At 35.2% G+C, this 25,079-nt stretch overlaps 1 protein-coding gene across 6 annotated transcripts in view; it reads right to left on the bottom strand.

Moving 5' to 3' along the window:
• Nucleotides 1-25,079, bottom strand: part of MID1 (midline 1) — a 240,142-nt gene that overhangs the window by 67,356 nt on the left and 147,707 nt on the right. The gene's annotated exons all lie outside the window — the stretch shown is intronic.

Genomic DNA, 25,079 nt, shown 5'->3' with positions numbered 1-25,079 from the left:
CAAAAAAGAAGACTTTAGCTTCTACCTATACTATAGCCGCCAATGATTCTTTTAGTGCAGATATGTGTATATGGAGCCATGTTCTCTCCTCATTGTGTATGAAAATGTTGGTGTGTGAGGTCTGTGTTCCTGCAGAGATTTCAATGGCTATAAAGATGTAAATGCATGCATTGAACATATATTTGAAATTTCATACACCGTATCACTGATTTAAACAAGATGCCTAAGTTAACAGCTTCAGTTAACTGCCTGTCTGCAACTGGAGCATGCAGTTCCTATCATTTGCTTTCACGATGTCCCCCCCTTACATGTATACTTATAGATATATATGTATATATCTTTACTTATAGAGATAGTTATAAACTGTCAACAAACAGTTCTCCCTAATCATTACTGCAGAATACAAATGTTTTGAGATGGTTCTTTTCTCTTTCCATCCAGCCCTTTCTGAATCTCTCAACAGAAATTTTATCAAAAATGAAACTCTCCTGGAGAAAAAATAATCTGCTTACCAGCATTTACTAAAAATAATAATAATAAAAAGCAATAGGGAGATCATTCCAAAATTCCTAACTGTCCCTGATCCCAAGCCCTTATACAATCCTATTGCCCTGATATAGATCTCTGTAATAACAGTTCTGTAAAGATACTGTTTGCCTTTGGACTAACTCCTTTCTTTGCAACACAGACTAGAATGCCCTAAGAGAAAAGGGAAACAAGTTTCTCTATTTGAAATTTTACACCAGAATGAGGATTGAATTTTTATGACCTATTAATGTATATAAGTGACTGGAGATTCAGTTACTAGTCCTTAAACGAGGAAAACTGTTGAACTGTACTACAGCATTAGAAGTGGCTCTGTGCCTAGGCATTAGACTATATTTAATTTAAAGTTTTTTTTTTTTTTTTTTTTTTTTTTCTTGCAGACTGAAGAATGGAATATTAGAGAACAGATGATAAGTTTATTTATTTATTTTTCATTTTTTTAATTTCATTCAGTCATATCTTTGTTTTAACTAGGCAAAAGTAATTTAATAATAATTCTCCTGTTAAAATAAATAATAACTGTTTCCAATCCTTACCTCATGTTCTCCATGAAAAAAAAAAAAAAAAGAAATTAAATGAATGTCATTATTTTCCTCATGCCTTTGGCTCTTGATCAAAGATAAAGCTTATCTGATCTGTCTGTGCTCTACACTGAGATTTTCTGTTGAAAGTTACAATTCACTATTTGTCAAGTTTCAGGTTGCTCTATTTGTTCCATTATGACATAATGCTTTGTCAGACTTTTAAGATACTTCAGCCTAGTATAGTTAAAAACAAAACATTTGTTCAGATTCTTCTTTTGTATTTATACTTGAAACATTTGAAATAAAATAGTTTATCCAATTCTGAAATCTAGAGAGGAATTTAGAATTATTTTTTTTACTTACTAGAGGCAGCATAGTTTACTAGTTAAACTATGAGTATAGTTAAACTATGAGTATGATATACTTGCCAATTGACAAAAGAAGATGAAAAAAAGGTAGGTTCCATATCAAGGCTTGGCAATGGCTGTGTGTGTGAGAACCTGAATGTTTTCTGTTCTAACTATAAACCAAAGTTATACTCACAGAAAGCATAAGAATAGATATATGATTTTGAAGTACTTCAAGAGGAGAGTACAATGGAAGCGATGAAAGAACATTGTGAAGTTCTGCAGTGTCACATTGCTCCTGTTCAATTTTGTGGTTTTCTTTGAAGTTCAAAGCTTTTCTCCTATTCTTCTTATGATCTGCTAGGATCTTAACTTCAAAGTTTATATACAAAATCTAGATTAAAAAGTTCAGAGGAAAATCAAGAAATCATAGCTATTCCTTTCATAGTGCCCAAATTATTTTTCAGTCTCCAAAATTTTCCAAAAATAATGCCAGTTCTATGACTGAAAGAATTTATTTTCAGTTGCAAATCTACTACATGATGCAAAAAAATGCATCTCTGTGATCTCTGTGATCTCATCTACAACCTTTGATAGTGACTTAGAGGAGCAAATAATCACAACTAGTGATAACTGTTTCCACCTCTGATGTTCAGGTGGCGTTTGGGACATGCTACACTCCTACTTTGTAATGATAATATAGCTGTATTGCTTTAAAAAGATCCCATCCCAGACAATGTTTTGAAACTCAGTATTTTTTATGTAAACCTAGGATAATAAGAAATTTAGAGGATAAAAAATAGACTGTTCTCTTGTTTTTTATTAACCATTTTCAAGTGAATCTCTGCTGCTTTAAGCAGCCTTATATTTAAATGAGTATGTTCTTTTTTTTGAACATGTCTATGTAGCTTCATCATTTGGCATTAAAAATATGCTGGAGAGAAAGGGATTCTTTCAGTTTGTTGTTTCTTGTACTGTGGTAATAAAATCCTAGGTGGATGCATTCCTGGAAAATACTATTTATCAATTCTGCTTTGAAACAGAAGCCCTAGACTTTGTCCCATAACCCCTTATATGAGACATCCTTACTCTTGCAAGTAGTACCAGTGGAAACAGCAACATATCGCTAGGTACCACATATATTCATTACACATGGCTGTTACATTGTATTGTTTTTTACCTTTCCTTTTTCTCACTTCCTAAAAAGCTTATGTATTTTACAATTAGATGATACCACAAATGCAGGACATTTTTTATTTTTATTTTTTTGCACGTAACATGCATTGGATTGCAGTGACCTCTCCCAGGTGGTGATCCTACCACACTTATGCCGCCTCACAGGACCTAAGCATCCTGAAGGGACAGGCTACCCATAAGGGCAGAATAAAGAACTTACCCTTATCCCCAGTCTAGGCCAGCAAATTTTTGTTATTTCAACATCAGCCCTCAACATCAGTACTTTTAAGAAATGTAGCTCTAATTCTGGAATTTTTATGTTTGCATCGTAGCAATAAACTGCCTTTGATAATTTGGCTGTGACCAGAAAGAAACAAGCACTGCAAGGCTGCATTGGGTAGGTTCAAAGTGTAAAAGATGCATTCTCTTGTCTAATCATGCTAGGGAAGGAACTACCTGGAAATATAAAATTACTAACACTTTTTTTTTTTTTTTTTTTTTTTTTTTCCTATTTAAAACCAGATGTGGTTTTCTGTTAGCCAGAATACTTTCTGCCAATACTTGTATCAAGAGACTGTACAAACTTTGTAAAACTTACTGGATGTCAGTTACTAAACACTTGTGATTAAGGTGAGCTATATGTTCAAAGCAGTATTTAAATTGCCATATCTTTTGGATGAAGTGATTTTCCAAATACTTCAGTAAAAGTCCACTGAGGATGAATTTGCTATGTTTTATCTATAAACTGGATAAAGTTACATGACACAGATACTATATCACTCCTTAATGATGCCTATAAACAGTCCAGGTTAACTTAAGAGTCCTGCATTTAAAGTGGAAAACTAGACTGATACAAATCTGCCCAGGTAAAGAAAACATTACATAGGATTACGTGTATTTACAGCAACCCTATGTCATAGACAGGTTTCAATTAAAGAATGAGATATAATTGGCTATGTAGATCCAGCAGATATGTTATACTGATGCTGACTTTATTTGAAAATAGATATTTTTTTTTCATGATGTCTTGACTTAACTATAATCCTATAGGTTTCTGCATTGTACAAGTGCAGCATAAAATGATGTGTGAAATAATTATGAACCTATCAAACAAATACTGTTAGTAAACATCCATCTCTAAGTGTCTCAAAGCAGAGGTCTTCTATAACCTGTGAAATACTTGATTGTTAAATAAGGTACTCAATATGGATGCTGAGGAATTCAGTCAAGGAATCTCATGAACCTTGTGAAAGACAGTTGACCTCCTTATCCAGTTAAATTACGTGGATAGTTAAGTAATGTAGAACTGCAGTAAAAATTAGTGCAACATTTGCATCAAATGTGAAGGAAATAAATATTCACAAATGAGAAATTGATCCTGCAGGCAATTACACACCTGGATTAAATAACAGACTGTTTCATGGCCTGCTGTAGAATCTTTACCTATGAAGACCTAATCTTAGAATTGGGCCTTCAGTCAACTATATATAGTAAAAGTACCCAAGGACCTTTACAAAACAAGAGGAGATGTGATGTCTGCCTTGTAAAATTTAACACAAGCAGGTGAAAGAATATAGAACAGAGAGTAATTAGGAAGAGTGTATAGATACCTATTTTTTTTCTTCAAACTAAACAAAAAAATCCTTAAGACACAGTATTTCAAAGGTTTCAAAGTGAACTACCCCAGATATATTTTGCATGGAATGAGACAAAAGATACGTGAGAAGAACACTGTACAATCTATTATTAGGACTTGTAGAGCAGTTACTCCATAAATAACAGTCAGATACCTAATTCACAGGGCAATGTTCATGGTACTTGGGCATTTAATTGCTTAATTAAGTGTTTAATCTAAGCACATGGTTTTTGCTGCAGTGTTCTTAAATGATTTATGTACAGCTTGACTCCCTGGACCTCACGTGAGACTTTTCCACTCAAGATGCAAACAAAACACCCAAATTAATCCCTGTAAATTTTTTATGCATATAGCCATTGATTCCCTGTGGTAATTGTGCAGCAGCCACTGAAGTCAGCTTGGGCCTTTTCCACTGATGCCAACAAGCCTTGAATCAGTCCTGCCATAACAGAATGATGTTAGTGTGAACTTCTAAAGAATGAGTTACAGAAACTGAAGCACCTCACTAAATGTGGATGATAAAAACTGAATGGTACTCTGTAAGGACTTATAATCAGAGTAGAAAGAACTAGGGCAATATTAATTCTAATTGCCTAAGCACAACTCAATTTTTACAGTTATACTCAATTTGGTAATTCTACTGCCAGATATTTTTTGCAGGTGAATTGAATTTAAAAAGTCTCTCATTGAATGTCAAATATTTATTCATTGAGTTCTTCATTGTATTTCAGAGTTGTAAATGTATTTCACAGCAATAATTACAGACTGAAGTAGGTACTGAGTTGAGGTAGACATCTGCTTTACTCTGAGAACAGCACAAAAGAAACTGCAATACTTACAGAGAATTAACTTCAGATTTGACCTACAGAGGCAAGTTTCTGTAGGGTAATGTTAAGCAATTCACTGAGGGCTGATTTAATCGTAAGGTCTCTTGCAAACAAGGCAGCCAAATTGCAAAGGTGCTTTGTGAAATCACCTATTTACATCAGAGGCTTAACTGAGACTCCTGTGTTCATCCTCTGCCAAGTCCCCAAACATGAAAAGCTTGTGTTTTACCCCACTGCAGAGCCTTTTTTTTTTTTTTTTTTTTTTTTGTCAGCAGAGTGAGAGCTGCAACAGACTGCATGTTGCCAATAAAAATAAGAGGTTTACTAAACTTATTTTAGACATTAAATGCTAGCCTGGGGGTCTTTGGTTCTTGGGTCTTTTTCATGATATGAAAGAAAAAATAGAAAATACACAATACCATTTTACATAATGACAGTCCTGTATCTCGTAAGCACTCATTCTGCTAAGGGGCAAGTTCCTGCTCCCATTTAAATCAACTACTAGGTTTCCTTGTGCAGGATTGGAGCCTTGAACAGAGCTTTTGTTTACTTTTTCTTTTCTTACCTATTTGCTATGCTGATTTTTATTCTTTCCTCTCCTTCTCTCTTATAATTTTTTACAAATTGTCTGAGTAAAATACAAATCTTCATTGAATTACTTAGGTAGTATTAAAATACATTTAAAATCAGACTTTTCACCAATTAATTTGTCACCAAAATAAGCAGTCAAATAGCAAGTTAGAATTTTCAGTAAGATCAATAATTATACTGAGACAATGAACCCTCTTGTTCTCCAGAATAAAAAGTCAATAAATATCTAATAGGCCCACCAAATATTTGCTTTGGAATTATGTTTAAACCTATCAGAATTATGAGTTTCAGAGGCATACCAATTATCCCCTTTTAACATGAAGTTTGAAAGCAAGAAAGAAAAAAAACAATTAGGATATTCAAAAGAAAGAGCATTCATGAGACATGGATTTCTGCTTTTTAAAATAGACACTAAATTATTTCATGTCTATTATGACCCTGTGAGCAGCAATAAAACAAGTAGATATAATAAAAAGTAATTCCATGAATTCAAATTCCTACTGGAACTTCGTTGTGTGGATTGGAATCATCAGCAGAAAGACTGGACATATTTTCCAAATCTTGTTACCATAACCTCATAGGCTACTATTTCAAATAAATGAAATAAAGAACAGATGCACAATCGTATCTTAATGACAGATTTCCTTGCACCTCACAGTCATTCTTTTACTTTCAAGATAATTTCCAACCTTAATGATTATATGATTCTGATAATATAATCAAAATGCTTGCAGGGCATTTAAATAAAACTTAAATGCTCATTTGAGACATTTTCTCCATAGTGCCAGGTTTTCCAGTGAAGCATGTTTTTTAGTGTGTCAATAAAAGTAAAATGACCGTTGTCACTATGCAAAAAGCTTTTTGTAGGTAAAAAGCTGATGTTGCTTTCATTTCCACCTATGTCTACCATGATGTGAATCCAGGGAGGCAAGGGTCTTGTGTTAGGGGACGACTGATATTTTTAGGCAGGATTTCCTTATCAAAATGCTGTGAACATTTGCTGTGTATTAAATAAATGTGAGATATTTAGGGTACATGTCTTTTGGCTCGCAGTGGCCACCTGGGTAGTGTGTGGTCCCTCCCAAGGACCTACTGAAGGCTTATTATGCAACCTACTGAAGGCTTATTATGAAGCTGGCAATCAACAAATAATATAGTTATAATATAGTTCAGGAAGGCTAGGATGTCCTGACAGTATCAGAATTCCTGTGTGTGGCTAAAGAGCAGCATGAACATGTCTGGGTGGTCATAGCTCAAAATCCCACAGATACATTGGACTCCAGATGAAGAAGAGCCAAATTAGGAGCATATTATCCATAAGAGTTACCATCTGGAAATTCTGGGCACTCTTTTACAGTCTTTAAAATTTGCTTGGACAACATTTCTAGGCAGAAGGAGAGGACTTGCCCCAGAACACTTGCGTGTATAGGAGATTTATATTAAAAACTTGCCAGGAACAAGAACATAAAATATATATATTAATAATATATACCTCACTGAAGGCTGCTGAACTTCAGCTTTAGCCAGAGTCAGGGAACTACAGTAGATTTCCTGAGCCCATCTCCCATGAAGCCCATTTGAGCACAATGGACAATGCTAACAGAATACACTCTTCTGATCTGATGCAGAATTGACACAGGAAAAAAAAAAATGTATTGCTAGTATAAAAGGTAAACTTGGACAAAATGGTGTGAAAACTAGCACTACAGTCTGATCATCATTAAGAAATTCTACTTAAACTAGTAAGGTGCTATTTTCTAGAGATGGATAAATGCATTTTACTGCCATCAACTGTCTACTAGAATCTGTATTTTGCAAAAAGTAGAGAAGAAAAAGAAAATACAAGTCCCCTAATTGGGAATGTACCTCTGGCTTACACACAGTAACCACTGGAGAAATAAATAAATAAATAAATAAATAAATAAAATTCTAATTTTATTTTTGCATGAAAACTTTATAATTGTAAATTTCTACTTAAATAAGAACTAAGCAACAAAAAGTAGCATTTTGGATGGGAATCCTAGCAGAAACTAAACTCCAGTGCTTCTCAAAAGGAGAAGTTAATTATAATTGTGCTTAGTTTCAGTGAAGAAAAATCAGCCAAAATCCTGTAAAAATCAGAAACACAACTTTTTCCATGTTTCTTATTCTTTGATTAATTTCAATTCTTGGGATCGCTCCCCACAAGCTGTTAAACAAACCTGCATACTTCTGGATTTTAGTTGCAATGAACTGAGAGTGCAGAAATCCCTCTAAGAGCAGTGCTCTTTTGACATTTATTGCTTGATTATGTCACAAAGCTATCAAAAATTAGTGGCTGAAAATCAGCCTTTTCCCAAGACATCATCACATAATTTATTGCCATTTCTTGATTGTTTTTAAAAACTTGGCATCCAGAAATCTCTCTCTCCTTCCCCACCACTTTCTGAAACCTGGTGTTGAGTTCCACAGGTCTTGGCAGCGTCTCTTCCAGTCCCTTCTGCTGTTAAACTGCATGCTGCTGTGGGGTTTCCAAATCAGATATGATATGCCTCTTATGAGAGAAGCCTTTGAGCAATTCAGCTTTTCCATGCTGCATACACTTGAGAGTTGCTAATATAGTTTCCCAAAGCTAGTAGGACAAAATGGGCCAGAGGAGCCACCTCCCTAACATGAACTGATGAAACACTGCTCTATTGCTGGTGTTGTACAAAAAAGCACAACACAAAATCTTTCCTTCTTTCTTCTCCAGTTATTATTTATTTGTAATGCAAAAACGTACCATTCACTAATCAGAGTGGTGCTCATGGAAATATCTAAAGAGCTGCTAGCACAACACAGATTTTTTTCCTTGAACTCTTGAGAAAAGCTTGGACAGTTTCTCAGCCTGGGTTTTAATCTTGGAATTTGCAAAATTAGAGAAAGCTGAGTTAAATAGCCATATTCCACAAAATTTAGTCCTTTAGTGCTACATTAGAGCTGGTCATTTGACTGAAGATGAAAATATCCAGAAATAACTAGATTTGAAGATGACAAAAACTTAGCAGCACTAACTGGGACAGAATAGCTCACATTTGACCACTACTCTTTAGTAATAAGTACCCTGCTTAATGATATTTGAATGTAAGTAGTTGGCCTTAGATGGAACATATGCAAAGGCAAGATATGGATATGAAGAAGAAAAGGTGGGATCTTGCACAGATATTACAATGATCAAAACTAGAGTAATTGAATATCCCAAACCAGGCTGTAAGAACAAAAGGGCATTTTAATGGGTGGAAATTATTTGTAATATATTATTCTCCTCACATAGTAAAGAGGAAGTCTCTTTTTTCCCTTTTGCTGTACTCTTATATAATGGATTGAAACACTTCCTTCTGGTTCTCACTGCCAAATCTCAATATTAAAGGAAATATTAGGTCACTATTGTTAGTCTATAAATTAGCTGAACTTCATCTAAGACCAGTCTGTAGACCTGTTGTGCCAGAAAAAAAAAAAAAAGTAAAAAAAGTCTGTGTTTTCTCTTAATGTACTGTTCTGTTTTAAATAAGCCTGCACAGAAAACAGGATTCTTCTGTAGAATATAGAAGAGTAAATAAGGCAGTATGTGAAAAGCAGCCTCTGCAAGTGCAAGTGTATTAGCTCCACACAGGCCAAACTATTGTCCTACTGAATATTGCCTTATTCTGCCCCGTGTAGGGCTGTGATTCTAACTGATTTTCTGGTTCAGCAGGCCAAACCAAAATACTGAGAGCAGAAAAGTTGTTGTGTTTCTTTGGTCTTGTCCTTACCTTGGGAAAAAAACAAACTTGACCTGGACTTCCCACTTTTCTAAAGACAGACTAAATCTCCAGGTTCTAGGACAACCGAGTAGGAGGATATATATGGTCAAGGACTTCTCTCCTGTTAAAGGTCCTTCATTAGTGGTCTGAGGGTCAAGGCTATGCATTGCAGGGGAATCCCTGAACCAGAGAAGCCTGGACATAAGGCTGCAGATCCAGAGGATGGCAGAGCCCAGCATCTTTGGCTGGCTGGACAGAAGAGACATCATTCATAGGCCCATGAACAAACTATGCTACTGTGGTGTGCTAAGAAAAGGGTCAGAGGAAGAATCACTTCCTACCTCCCCAAGTGAATGAAGCAAAATGCAGTGAAGAAAAAAAAAGAAAATCCCACTCCAAATGCCTTCTAACTTTTTCCTGAGAGACACCACACTTTTACACAGGAAGGTGTGGTTTCAAAGATACTCATACTGGGATAAAATCAGATTTTCTAATCCTTGAGTCACTGGGTTAAAGAAGTGTAACATGACTAGAATATGTCTTCAGGCTATTTTTTTTAATTTTTTTATTTTTTCACCCCAAGCCTCTTCTGCAGTTTTACGCAAAAGTGGGAATAGCTTTAGGGTCAAAACCTCATTCACGATGAATTTGCAGACACTAAAAACGTTACCCAACTCTATTGATTAAATTGCAGGATAAAACCAAAGTCATCATCCAGTAATGCTAAAAATCCCAGTGAAGTTGTTAAGCAACTCCTACATTTATTTTTTATTTTTTATTTTTTTGTTGTTATGGCATGGGACAGAGGCACCCTATTGACATCAGCAATGCTGAAGGTATTACTCATGAAAACCAGGATAACTGTAAAGCTTATTGTGAGTTAAAACAACATGGCAGCAAATGAATTCAGCCTCTCTCTAAGACTGCCAGCACTCTGTGATTTGGCAAACTTCTGAGAAGACGCGAATATTTGTTTTTCTAAATCTCAGACAGCTTTGGGTTTGCAAAGCTACATAAACAAATGAATTACATGAAATCCGTGACTGACCTACAAATCCCACCCTGCCTACTTCTCTTTTCACTTCCCCTTCTGGCAGTTCAAATTCAGGAGACATCAGTCTGTTACTAGAGCAGATTTATGTGGCTGGAACTTTTACCTCGAGGCCAAATGTTAGCTCTAATAACTATTTTTTATTCCCATCCAGAAAAATGTTTACTGGCCAATGCTGAGAAACAGAAGGATATAGCAGGCTCATTTTTTCTTCTTGTTTTAAACCTTAGGCTAGAAAGGCTATCAAACCTCAAAATATATATTTTTTTATCTAAGTGAAAGGGATTCACACCCACCTGAGAACTTTTTTAATATTCTTTCCATATCAAAGATGTTCTGTGAGCTTTTGCTGTTGAACATGACAGTCTCTAATCTCAACATTCAATCTCTGCACTTTTCTTTCTTTTGAAATGATGTTTTTCATCAACAGCCTGAACATTTGCTCCGTTTGTGTCCCGTTTTTCAATTATTTTAGTCAGCTGCTGGTTCTGCAACTTTGGCAGTAACTGATATGCACTAAGAAATGTTGAGAGAGAGAGAGAGAGAGAGAGAAGATAGCATGAAGGACTTTGTTTGAAGATAATCTTAAGGACTTTGTTGGCTTCATCTGTTCAGTTGTCCCTGAGCTGAAGTGTTAGGTATCTCCTTTGGGAACATGTAACATTAAATATTCATGGCTATCCAATTCTGAATCCATAATATTGAATATTCATATTGGAAATATAATCCCAAGAGCTATTCTTACCATATAAAGGAACAGAAACATAGCTGTAAAACTAAAGTATGCTTTAAGCTGCAATATTTCATATACACTTAATTAGAACGGGCATACTAAGGCTTATTAAACATAAACATTTAAAGGCTCAGATTTGGCCCCAGTGCAAATTCCTCTCTCCTGAGTTTAGAATTAATTTGTGGTTTCTTGTAACAAAAATTAGAAGGAAAACTTGCTTTCTGATGAGACAGGATGATACTTGTTTTAGTTTTAGAGTTTCGTAACCAATAAAATGATTGTAGTAGTCACTTCATCATAACACTTGGCACTTCAATACCTGCTTGTTTGATTTTGAACAGCCCAAGCAAAGACAATGTTGGTGTGTTCAGTACACTTTCCTCCTGGAAGTTTTTACAGATGTTTGAGTTGTATGTTGTATCTTCATGTGCCAGCCTGGGTCCTGACATCTCCAAGGGAATTCATCATGCAAAAGGCCAAGCTGCCTAACACGGCTCTTTTCCCCCAGATGGAGGTAATTTAAGTTACCATCAAACAATCACATTTTCTGATAGACTAGGAGAGGATGTTTTTGTAGGGGAACAGTCAGGAAGGATGAGTAAACTCTGGGCATGATGCTCCTGAACTACCCTTGCCTGCTCCAGGTCTGTGACTGCCCATACCCTGCTGGTGGCAAGGTTGTACCTGCTTCAGGCTCCCTTTGGTGGGCTCTCTTTCTGTGTTGACCCTGTCACATCTAAGCATGATAGAGAATTTTTCTAACATACCCCATCCAAGGTTTCTCCTCCTGTCCTCCCCTTTCCTTCCCAATAGTCTTTCCAGCATGGCTTGGATTAGCCTTAAGTTCTTGCAGTTTCTTGTTTCAGATTTCGGTCTGTTCATTTGTCATCCTGATCCTGTTTCTCCTCTAGAATGACAGAATACAGGATCACCTCTCTGGATAAGATTATATTAGTGCTTCACTGTCGAATTGCCAATAATGAGTCCCTGCCAAATTTATATTTCAAAATTCCCTAAGCAACAATTTAATTACATTATTTTGGATACAGCACCATAGAAGCTGCATTCATTTGATGAGGGTTCATTATGGTTTATGGTGAAAACAATGGCAAATTAGCTCTGATGTGTTTTGGAATTTGCTCTTTATTTAGTTTAGAATAGCTCTGTTTTAGTGAGCATGATTCCCAAGCCCATTTGATTTCACAGTCTGTGAGAAAATGGGAAGAATCAGACAGGAGTTTTTAAAAATAAGACAATTGCACCTGTTGTAGCTCAGCTATTGAGGTCCTGCTGCTTTGTGGTTAAAAGGGAATTATCAGAGAGATCCATTTCATTATATTTTAAGGACTTTTTAAAAATTTGGATGTTTAAATCAAAATAAACATATAAATAACAAATCTCAGCTTTGTCCATATTTTTCATGGATAGGCTGATCCCAAAACAGAATAGATTATATCCCTGGTAGACATTTATTTGGGGTTCTCAAGGAAATCTAAAACATACAACCTCTGTGACTGCTTCCATACTCAAACTTTAAGCCAGGTTTGTAAATTATTTTTTCAAAATTTTGACACTTTCTGGAGGATGTACAATAAGTTCTAAGCATATACACCAGGGGATGACAAAGAAAACTAATCATAGGGCAAAATTCACAGAATAGGGATAAAAACCTCCAAAGATCAAATATGTTCTTGTACCACTACTTCCAACAAAAGCCACAACTTCACATCTACATTAGAAGGTTTTGCCAGAGCATTAACATCATATGAAGGCCCCAGCTTCAACAGGGAATTTTTGTACTAAAAAAAAATGTTTAGGGGCAGGCTTGGACAGGCATGGCATTGATGCCAAAAAGGAGGCAGGGATGCAACATGACAGGAGGGAGAAAAGGTTGGACCCACAGAAACCAGTCATTAATTGATTTGGCTGCTTGTAAATTGTATTTTAGGCACCTGACTTGTGCCTATGGTATTAACATGTAGCGTAGCAGTCTACACAGAGTACACTTATTTGGTCAGTGAAGATGGCTGGATGCCTAAAGAAGAAGAAGATGGCGTAGATTAACTGGTCCCACCCCATTTCTGTGCTATTGCATTACCAGGACCACTCACTGAAAGTATTTAGGATTCTGCAGGTATGCCTGTGGCCAGAATGTGGTCACTGTATACACTATACACTGTATATACTGTATACGCTATACTGTAAACATAATATAAAGCAAAAGAAGCAACAGGACCAAGCTTTTAAGATTTAACAAGAGGCCCTTTACTCATACTTCCTACCTCTTACTGTTCCACAGCACTTAGAAACCATTACACAAATTCCAACTCTTAAATAATACTGAAATGTCATATATAACGTATTAGAGAACAAAAAGCAGAGCTTTTGAAAAATTCTCTTTTACCCAGCATGCACGGGTCAAAATGGCTTTGAAGCCATGACTAAGTCCTTAGCTACACTCCAGGGTTTCTGAAAGACTTTTCCTATGAATTTTTATCACAAAAATAACGACTCAGAGAGAGCAGCCCTGACAGAGGCAGCTTCCAAGACTGGATATTTACCTGACCTTGCAAACCTCCTCAGGAAGGAAATGAAGGAAAACATGTTCTCCAAGGAAAACATGTGACAGCACATTCACAGCCTGCTTTGCAAACAGGAGTAATCCAAAAAGAAACTCCTGTCTTGAACTTCAGAGTGAATTGGGGTGACTAGCATGGTTAAAGGATATCAGAAAAAAATGTGAAAAATAATCATCTTCCCTTACTTTTCTTTTATTTTCTTCCTTGGAGTGACCGTTTCATCACTAACTATAAACACAATCATTACAAAGTAAGTCCTCCCACATCTGCATCTGTAACTTGTGACAATAATTTACCTGCAATCCAACAATTTTCTTGTTGATTTTACCCCTATATAGCAAACACTCAGCTTTACAAACAATAGAGGTAACGATTAGACTAAAAGTTTCCTTAAGTTTCTAAAACACGTTTTGATTTTGTGCACATCTAAAACCTTGACTGACTTCAGCAGTGTTGAAATTAAGCACTCTGAGATTTAAGAGCAGAACTCCAAATCGGTTTTGTTTGCTTAGACTTTATTATTTGTTTGTTTTCCTATATGGTAGCAGTGATTTATTTGGCAGAAAAATTATACTGCTTTCAAATGAGAATGTGCAAATTGATTTAGACAGAGCAAGAACCCATTTAAGACTGCTAAAAATTCAGTCTACATTTAAATGTTTTCCAGACATTCAAAAATGTCTTACTATTTTATCACACTCATGTTCTTCCCTTACTCTTTTACAAAGTCTCTTTCAACAAAAGACATAAAAAGAAAATTATGAATCTAAAGAGGTGGTATTACTTACGAGTAGTTCACTATATGTTCAGAAAAAAGGTTTTCCATTTGTGTAAATACTGATAATGCTGAATGTAGTCAAGTAAATTAAAGACACAAAAAGGTTCCTCTGATAATATTTCTTACACACAAAAACCTAAAATAACTTGTTAACATCCTGCCCACATAAGAACTTCAGTGCATCAGAATTTCAGGAGAGCTAGACCAGTGTCTAAAAAGTTCCTCTGAAAAGAAAGCTAATTCAGAACAATGAAATACGGCATGAAAACACAAAAAGGCATCATAGCTGCTGCTCTAATTGGTGGATCTGAATGGAAAGGTCACTTTTTCCTCAAGAGTGATCATAAGAAATGCTCAAAAGAGGGTGAAAACATTATTGTGCTTCTAATATAATGCCCCTTCCCCCAAAGCTGAAGCATATTTTTTAAGTTGAAAGGTGAAATAAAATGCAGGGGAGAGAACAACGTCTGCCCTTACTTAAGCACATGAAAGAAAAGATTGTATCATCATACAAGTTCACCCAAAGTTTGCATAACCTCACTGACCATCTTGAGTGGGTCCTTCTGTTCAGCAGACACCTATAGCTCCTTGGGATGAAAAAGCGCCTCAATATAGGGGCTCCCTCACATGGCAGAGTTTCCAATTCACAGATTAACCCTTGGTGCTGGTCTTCCAACAGCAGCACTTCACTACAGAAAGGCAAATGCAGCTCCATCCCATTGAGTTGAAGCACACCCTATGTGGTGGGAAAGACCCAGTGCTGGTAGGGCCATCCAGAATTGCCCCCTGCCTGAGCAGCCTGGGGAAGCTGGAATCATAGGAAAGACCATACAGTAGCCAGAAGGACCATGACTACTAGAAAAACACAGGGTTTTTCTCTCCCAAGCATTCACTCCTGCCAATCTCATGTACATCTGCAAATACATTTTTCCCCTTTTATAGTTTACAGAATATGTTCGGCTTTGGTATATTAGAAAAGGCACTGAACATTTTTTTGGCTTCACTAATCTTAAAGTCTTTTTTAATTGATGAGGTCAGTTAAATATGATTTGTATCATTTTAACGGTTCCTTCTGTTATACCTCTGAAGGGATTTCTTGCATGTATGCGCTTAGACTCTTTGGGTCGTGGATATATTTGAAATATCTGTTTAGTTGAACTGTCATCCATATACTGATCAATATCTTTTCTGATCTTTTCATAACTTATTAATAAGATAAATATTTCTTGGATTCAGTTCGAAGAGACTTATATTCCCCATATGTTGCTGGCTTAATCTGGAGATAAAATTTGCACACAGTGCCATTAACCACTGCTCACCAAGTCTGTTTAATGCTTCTACCACAAGACACATCCGTTGTAAACAGCTGACTGTCTTTCATCTCCTGAAAAGTTTGACTGTGTCACAGTAAATAAGAGAATGCGGGCATACAGCCTCAGATTTAAAAACTGCTAGCATGACACCAGAGATGAGTTTCAGTGAGGAGGCTGCTGTAACGTAGGAGCCAGCAACAACTTCCAGTCCATTGTACACCGAAACAGTGGTTATCCTGTTAGGGCACATCACCATTCCCCAAAGCAGAAGAACATTAATCCATATAATTAATATATCTATGTGGGTTCACCCACAGCTGGTGAGTGCACAGCAGCTGACAGTAAGAAATTATCAGTGTAGTATAGCCCTAAGAAGAAAGGTGATGAAAAGGACCCTTTGTACTTTTTAACATTTTGAGAAGAAACTATACATTTTATTCCTACTTATTGTAATTTATATGAACTTTTGCATATGTCCAATAAAAGATCTCTTCTTGTACTACTTAATTTTCATTTTATTGAGAATTCCCTTTGAAAAATGAATGTGATAACAAAATCAGAACTTCATTAAGAAATAAAAGCTGAAACACGACATAAGAGAAAAAACACTACAGAACAAACCTAAAATTTAATTAATTTGGAATGTCTCACATTTCAGTTCTTTTTTCAAATTAAAGGAGTGTAAATTTTCAGTCAATAGAGTACCATTTTGTAGTGTTATTACAGTGTACTACCTTTGGTTTGAACATCACAATTAAGTAATGGGAGTATATCTACTTTGTTACTAGGCTGGTACAGAAGGCAGAACATGCAGTTGCACTGGAACTTCTAAATGATGTGCATGAGAATGCAGACCTTTCAGCACAGTGAAAAGGTGAGTTTTCTATATTTCACACCAGAATCATTACAAGAAATCAAAAAGTAGTGCCCCTTTTGACTAGTGAAACTAGTCAATATTTATTACTATTATTATTATTTATTTATCTTACCAATTACATGATGCCAGGAGGTAGCCTGAATATTACTGATACCATATGACTTTTCTAATTTGCTAATTTACTAATTATGTTTCTTCAAGCAGGGAATACATCTCTTCACGTATTTGTGGAAGATTTTATACTTATTTTGAACGGAACCTTTGTGAATTGCCATGGTAAAAATAGATACAATTTTTTCTATACTTTACAGATATGTTTGGCAGTGATGCTAGTCCAGTGGAATACTATCTATTCCAAAGTCAAAAATAAATAAATAAAAAAAAATCTTTTTCTCTTTCTTTCTTTCTCTTTCTCTTTCTTTTTCTTTTTTTCTTTCTCTCTTTCTCTCTCTTTCTCTCTTTCCCTTCTCTCTTTTTTATTATTCCACCAAAATATCCTTGCCATTTCAACTTTTAAACATTTGCTTTTTGTAGCCAGTGTTCAGTGTGTCACAAAGAGGCTATGGATGAGGCATCTGTGGTAATTTAGAAGATCATTCTCAATATCAAAACTAATTAAATAGGAAAATTGCAAAAGGAAAAAAGCTAGCCGTAGGCACTCCAGTTACATCTCTCATCTGTACTGAATTTGATCCCCCTCATACTGCAAAATATAATTAAAAGACCATATTGCTACTTTGTGCTATTCTGACACTGTAAGGAAGTTAAAATTACAAAATTTAAAATGACTAGACTGAAAATACATTTTATCATGAAATTTTCATTTCTCCAAAAATGCAAATAGTGTAAGCATGAAAAAAAACACAACACACCATACCTTCCTTTCAAAGTCAAATTGATGAACATGCATTCATAAAAACACACAAATAACCCTTAAATGTTGGAAGTGCATTAGTGTCATACTCCAGATGGATAGTGAAATATTTCTACATAACTATACTCCTGCCTATGGACATTTTTTGTCCCTTTTTTTTTTCTTTTTTCCTTTCTAGTTTTCAGCTCTCAGAATCTCAAGGAGCCGTTTCAGAGGAAGTATAGGCAAAAACACACAGGTGTTAGCAGGTGGCAAAGAATTTTCTAAATATTGCAGTGCAATCCCAGCTATGACAAAATCTCCCATCTTGGCAGCTGAAAACAGGTCTATACACTTTAATGAAGGCAATCTGAAAGGTACAGAGGCAATGCAGAGATCCAGTCTCTTGAGAAATTTGTCTGAGGCATTAAAACAACGTGAACATGCCCCCTTTTACAGTCATAACTGGAATATTGCACAAGGCCAACACCCCACACAAAGGAGGAAATTCATAAAACAAATTATACTTCCACCTCAGCCTGCAGAAATTTCAAAAGAGAAGACTGTCATAAAAAGCAATCCTGCTGGCACCATAAGGCGTCAGGAACCCCAGTGTTATATTACTTATTTATTAGCTACCCAACATGTTCTATACATTTTACTGACAGGTATGAAGACATTGTGGTTCCATTTAAGCGTTTGTACTTAGGTAAGAATTGCTTAAGTAAGCATATATAGAAGTTTCAGGAATAGCTCGGTAGCTTAGTATTGTCACACTATGATAAAATAATTTACTTTTCCATTTTCTTTGCTCCTTCTTCATTTTCACTGACTTTAGACAACTGGAAGAACAGAGAAGGCTCTATCTTTTTCAAGAGAGTGCATTTTAAATGAGAGGTGAAAGCTGTAAAGGACAGAAGTCCCTGCATGTCCTCAGTGTGGGTGCTTACTGTTGGTATCAACAGCTTCCTTCTCAGCCCAGCAAAAGGCTTCCTATGTGGAGGGTCAAGGGAAGACAAGGGGATAGGGGACTGGATGGCTGGTTTGGGGGAGAGGTGAGAGAGAGAGGGAACACAAAGTTTTGCCATACACATCAGGCTCTGATGCCAAAGCAACCCACCACATCTTTGCAGTTTGTGACCTGGGAGAGCTTCTCTGTCCCTGGACTATTCAGGCTTTTTGAATTAGGTAGGCACTATATCTCACTGGCTATTAACCACTATGTGTAGGCTCACAGTGTTGAAGACACACACACATACTATCATTTTGCTAGGAAGTGCACATTTTGCTGAAAAAAAAAAAGGGGGGGAGGGGGGGCGCAAAGAATATCTGGATAGATGTTTGTAAGGACTGAAATGCAAAGTAATGTACTGGGATTTTTGCTGGATTTGTGTTTTAAGATCAGAGAATACAGAAAAAAAATATAATAGGTAATGAAAATTGTTTAACATAAAATTAAGAACTGAAATGCTTTAATCATGCTCCTATGATTGTATGTCATTACAGGGCAGAATTAAAGTAATTTGGATTTCTCTTCATGTAGTAATTTAACATGTTAAATTAAACCTTGAGAGAGATCTGAATATTGAGTGTTCTGTAGTGCTAGTTTGGGAGATATTTACATCAATTTTGTTGTTGTTGTTGCTGTTATTTTTTCGTATTTAAAGCATACTAAGAACAACTTTCACGTTTGTCTGAAAATGTATTTGCTATCACTTTTTTTAAAAAAAAAAATATTTGCATTAAAATAAGGCTACACCTTAAAATAAATTCAGAATATACATACTTCATGTATTGACATACATATTCATACACTTGCATATACCTCTCAATGCATCCAAAGAGTGAGCTTTAGTCTACTGTCTATGGCAAGTTCTCTTAACCACACTCCCTCAGTGAGCTTTATAATTCCACAATAAAGCAATAAAAGAACTAGTTTTCTCATTCTATTTAACAATTTTAAGAAAATGTACTGTTATTCTAAAAAGCATAGAGTTCTGTCTTTGAAAGTTCACCTTGTTTGTAACTTCTCCCATTACCTACCCTGTCTTTGTTACTTCATTAGGCAAGTGCTACCTTTCCTACACAAAGGGTCAACCCGTACCCAACTCTAAATGTTCTAAGAGAGTTAGTTATTTGTCCTTAACCTCATCTACTTGCTTCATTTCCATTTTTATTGCTTTATTGTTTGCTGTTTAAACACAGATTCTCATTCTGAAGAGGCATTTGTCATTCATTATATTCCAACACCACCTCTCGATCATTGTATTATCTCTAAAAATGCATAAGCAGCAAAGGGACAGTCAGGAGGTCACTACAATAAGCAAATTAAGAGCTAGAACAGGGACTCAAAGTCCATTAGCTGAACATTTTGGATCAGATCCATGGAAAATTATGAAAATATATTTAACATCTTGTCTACCTTCCCTGTAAATTGGAATCATTAAAACAAAGAAAATAATGCAGTACTAGTTACAATTACATTTAATTATTTTCTTCTTCCTGAATATATTACGCCTTCAACACTATCATTTCCACTAGGAAAGGAAAGGGGAATATGTTTCCTATGTCTAGGAAAGGAAATATGTTCTATACAAATATTTGTGAAAGACATGCCAACTGGTAAATTTGTGAAAGCTTTTAAAAACTGTAGCTTATATTACTTAAAATATATTCAATAAATAAAAACAAACAATCTCATAGAACTTTATTTATAGCTGTTGTTAAGTAATAGATCATAATCCGTGGTCATAAATATCAGGATCTCCAAACTAGGTGAAAACATTCTAATACCTACCAAAACAACAAACAAACAAAGGAAAACACAGTCCACTGCTAATGTTGTTATGACTCTATTGACATATAATTATTCTTTTAAATTCCACCATTCCACCATCCATATCAGATGGTGCAAACACACCCACCTGAGTTAACGCTAGACTAAAGAGTATGTTCTAAAGTCTGCCTTAAAATTTACATATTAATATAATAAGTGTTGCTAGAAAGCCTTTGTAAAAAAATAGTTTGTTCCTACATCTATCATCTTCTATGTAACAAGTTAATATTTTGGATATTTGCAAATATTAAAGCACAAAGAGTTAACTATACTTTCGCATGTTTCTGTGTTAAGTAATATCAGATAATATTCCTTACTAGTATATATATATGACCATTCCTGTTTTTCACTTCATAACAAATACAATGAAATATGTGTCAAGCAGTATCTAATCTAATAATAATATGAAGCTGTATTTGATTTAATAACAATGAAAGTTCAGGAGTTCACATTTTTTCAGGTTGGTTATAGTGGTTTGTGTATATGCTAAAGTTGCCTAGCTGTCACTGTAGAAAGTATTTTTCTACATTTTGAAATTATTGAGTATTATGTATGGAAAAGTGCCACTTATCTAACTGTTTAATAATGCATATCACTATAACACTGAAATACTATCATATTTCATATCAGTTGACTTTTTTTTTTTTTTTTAAACTGTAGATTGCTTCAAAAAAATAGGAAGTTAGTAAAAATTTAAGGGCATACAGGCAAACTACAGATTCATATGAGAAAAAAATGCTACTAAAATTTATATTCACGTAGTACTAAAAATAAATACCAAGAAAAACAACTACCGTGTAGTTAATATCCACATGATCAAATATATTTTTAATGACCTACCTATATGTGAAAATTTATATTTACTTAAAATATTGGCATACGTATATTTATACAATTCTAGATATTAATTGCTAGAAATTATGTGTACTTCCGTGCTATCCAAACACATCTACGCATACATACTTACAAACATATGTAGTATTGCCATGTTATTGTACTAATGCAAGCCCTATAAATATTCATATAAAATTGATAAAATGTATGTAGACATATATTTACATATATTTGCATAATGCATTTATATATAAGTACAGAAACCACTATTCCTGTATTGCCAACCAAACTGTTTGAGGACAGGCTTAGAATTATTAGGTTCTCACAGTATCATAGTATATCAATTAATGATCAATCTGCAAATACAAAATATCACAAAGACGTAATAGTTGGAAATCTTCCCACATATTTTGCTAGTATCTCTGCAAAGACATTTAAAATGAGAAGGTTTTATCTCAGAGTATCAGGGAAGCATATATATTTTTTGTGCTCTGTTTGTAGAAGCTGTGAACCTGACAAAATCTCTTACCTTTACACCACCAAGGTAGGTTTATAAGAGCTGAATGCAATTCTCCTTATGCGGAAACAACTTATGGCTGCTTCCCACCAAAAAATGTTTGTGAGTAATTGAATTGACGCATCACTGAAAACTGAATCCTTGCATACTGAATAAAAAAGTGCAGAAAAAATAGATGTTTATGGATTCTGCCACTCAAAAGAAATAAAAAATGTACAAACAAGAAGTTCCCTTTTGTTCCTGGAATTCCAGACTGACATTCAGAGGACTGCCCTGCCTTCATAAACATGTCCAATACTCAACAGTGCTAATAAGGTTCAAACAAAAACACGGAGAACCACTGCTGACCTCTAACAGTTTGATTTAACAGAAGATTGCTCTTGATTAGGCAACAAGGAAATAATTCCAAAATTAATTTGTGGCAGGGTTAGACATGTCAATGGCCATATTCACAGTAAATATGAAGGAGTAAAATAGTTGATTTTAATGGAGTTAAGCAGGTTTTATACCACTTTAAAATATGATTTATTGTCTATCTTCCTCTTTTGTCACATCTCTCCATGGCTTTTTAGCTAAAATTAAATGGGCATTATCTTTCAATTCTTACCCACTAACATCTCCCCCAAATATTCTTCCTTATTCCAAAACAATTTTATATTTTCAAATTTCTTATCATTTTCCGGAGTATAAATACATCTATAGGACAACAGTAATTTTCATCAATTTTCTCTGAAAATAATTAGTGCACTTTTTAATTTTCTTTTCCTTGCCGTTGCAACAAGACAAAGAATCAACATCAAAAAAACAAAGAATCAACATCAAAAATAATTATACAAAAATATTTTCTTTGTGAAAAGTAGTATAGTGGAGTAAATATCAGCATTTGCACCTTCTATTTTTAAAGCTCTCATTGTAGCTAAAATTATGTAGCTAAAATTTATTTCTAACTTTTACCACAATAATGACCACCACCTCATAAAGTCAGTGTACCACTGGAATGTTTCCTACTCTCTATTTTTGTGATGGTTTATGAGGTTTCTATTTTTAAAGCATCTGTGTTTATGACCTTTTTTTTTTTTAAAAAAAAGAAAGAAATAGTCTATAAACACTAAAATAATTACACATGCACTGTGTACTACTGTGGGGTCCTGGTAAATAAGAAAGAAGTGGTTCTGGAATAAGTGCAATCATCCCCCTCCACCCACAGTAAAAGTTCGTTAAGGAAAGCATCTCTCAGGGCTGGAGCCATAGCTGCCAAAGCAAAACACTTTCTCATTTTCAAATGTCCACAACTGTGACTACACTGACTGTTAAACATGCTTTAACAGAGACTTCTCTGCTGGACAAGTGTACAGAACTTCTAATTAAAGGGTTTCATTTTTGCCACAAAAGGAGCTAGATTGCAATGGCATCTTTTGTCCTATGCTTAATGAAGGGTGAGATATAGTTTAAATAATTAGTAACACTGCTGGAAGAGAATGTGAGTAATTAGCATAGCTTGACACCCAGAGCTACACTAGTTGCTGTGGTTAGCATCAACAATGTGTTGATTTAAAAAAGAAAACTGCAAGAAAAGAAAATGTCACTTGAAACGGTTTGGGTTTTCTTTTTTAAAGATACAATTAACCAACCATTTTTAAATGAATCCACTACACTATTGACTACTGCTTGCTCATTCTTTTAGAATTTTCTTTTTAAATTTTGGTAACCCATCTATCAACCAAACAGACCCACGTATTTAAAGACCCACAGCAGCAATATAATGACCAACAACCTGTTTTTCAGAGGGGAATTTTCTGATCTGCTTTTTTTCTGATCTACTTGCACATTGCATTTGCCAATGGCATCTGTGCATTATCAGTAGGTTAACAAAGACTATCTGCAAGCTTAAACCAAATAGTTACATTAGCAGCTATCCCTGGGCTCAGAGTATAAACGTGATGAAACCATTGGCAAAATTGTCACAACTGGTGTAATTGCTGGGAATAGCAAAGTGAAATAGGCTGCCTCATAACAAAAAGGTTAGTAACTGGATTTCATGTGGGCTAATAATTTTCTGTATAAACTGATTCTAGATAGACAGGGTACAAAGAAAGTCCAAGTCTCAAAAAAAATTAATAGACATTATAAAGAGAGATAGGAATTGCCATTGTAAGGAAATAATTATTTGACCCAAGCCTACCCTAACCATTAAATTAGCACTCAAATTACTCTTGAATGAAGCTGACAGAAAGTACTCTATTAGGCTTCTGCCAAATTAGCTAAACTGAGTAACACTTAATGTGAATGTTGCTTGTCTGTGTGAGATACCCATCCAGAGTTTGCTTTTCACAGCAAAAGCATTGATCATGCAAAAACACCCTATTTTTTTTTTTTACCATCTGCAATGTTAAGCCAAAGATCTCAAAAGAAGATACATGCCTTTTAAAGTTTCCTTTCAAGACTATCCATATCTAAGCACATCAGAAATTATTCTTTAATGGTTACTAACATCCTCAAAAATATTCTTATCTAGTATTTAATTTTGAAGGTATTTCATGGTAAGTATCACATTTCTACTCATATAAAGTTGTTAAAAAATACAGTCGTTCAGTCACTATTAGCTTACTAAATAGTAGCACCTGGCAAGCATGTAAATCTGTTCAATTATTGAAAAGCACTGTAGGTCCATGTCCCTTCTGTTCACATTTATAGTCCATGTTCCATTTTACTAATGGCTAAGCTCTTAATTATTAAAGAAAAACCAAAGCTGCTTAAAAGAAATAAAAAGAAGAAGTTGCAACTCCTCCTTATTGAATAAAAAGTCTTTAAGAGATGAAAAGAAGCTAAGAGGTCCAGGTAAAGAAGTATTTTTCATTATATTAATGTAATTGTAGAATATGATCTGCATGCTTACACATGCATAGAGGCACAAAAAACATGTGGTATGTGTAGGCAAAACTTACCTGCACTCACATAAAGTTGTCATAGATGTGTGCGGCCTCATGTTTTTATCTGAAGGTATTTAAGAAAACTCTTCCTGTTAGTTAAACCTATTAATACAGTTTCTTTTCACATCTCTGAAATTCCGTGTGAGAAAGCTGGCAGATAATCTTTGCGCTCCACACTTGTGACTTCTCAGTTGCAGTCCATAGGTAAAAAATCCCCTCAAAACATAGGCAGGCAGGCACACACAGACCAGCCTGAAGGAATGGGGAATGGCAGCTTGGGGTTTTAAATTCATTCCTGTGCTCTGCTATAGCACCTGAATTGGCGTGATGGGTCAGGGGCTGCTTGACTTGGCCTCAGCGGGAGTCTGAG

The sequence above is a fragment of the Oxyura jamaicensis genome, chromosome 1, assembly GCF_011077185.1.
Source record: "Oxyura jamaicensis isolate SHBP4307 breed ruddy duck chromosome 1, BPBGC_Ojam_1.0, whole genome shotgun sequence".
Classification (NCBI taxonomy): domain Eukaryota; kingdom Metazoa; phylum Chordata; class Aves; order Anseriformes; family Anatidae; genus Oxyura; species Oxyura jamaicensis.
This window is presented reverse-complemented; position numbering and strand designations above follow the sequence as displayed.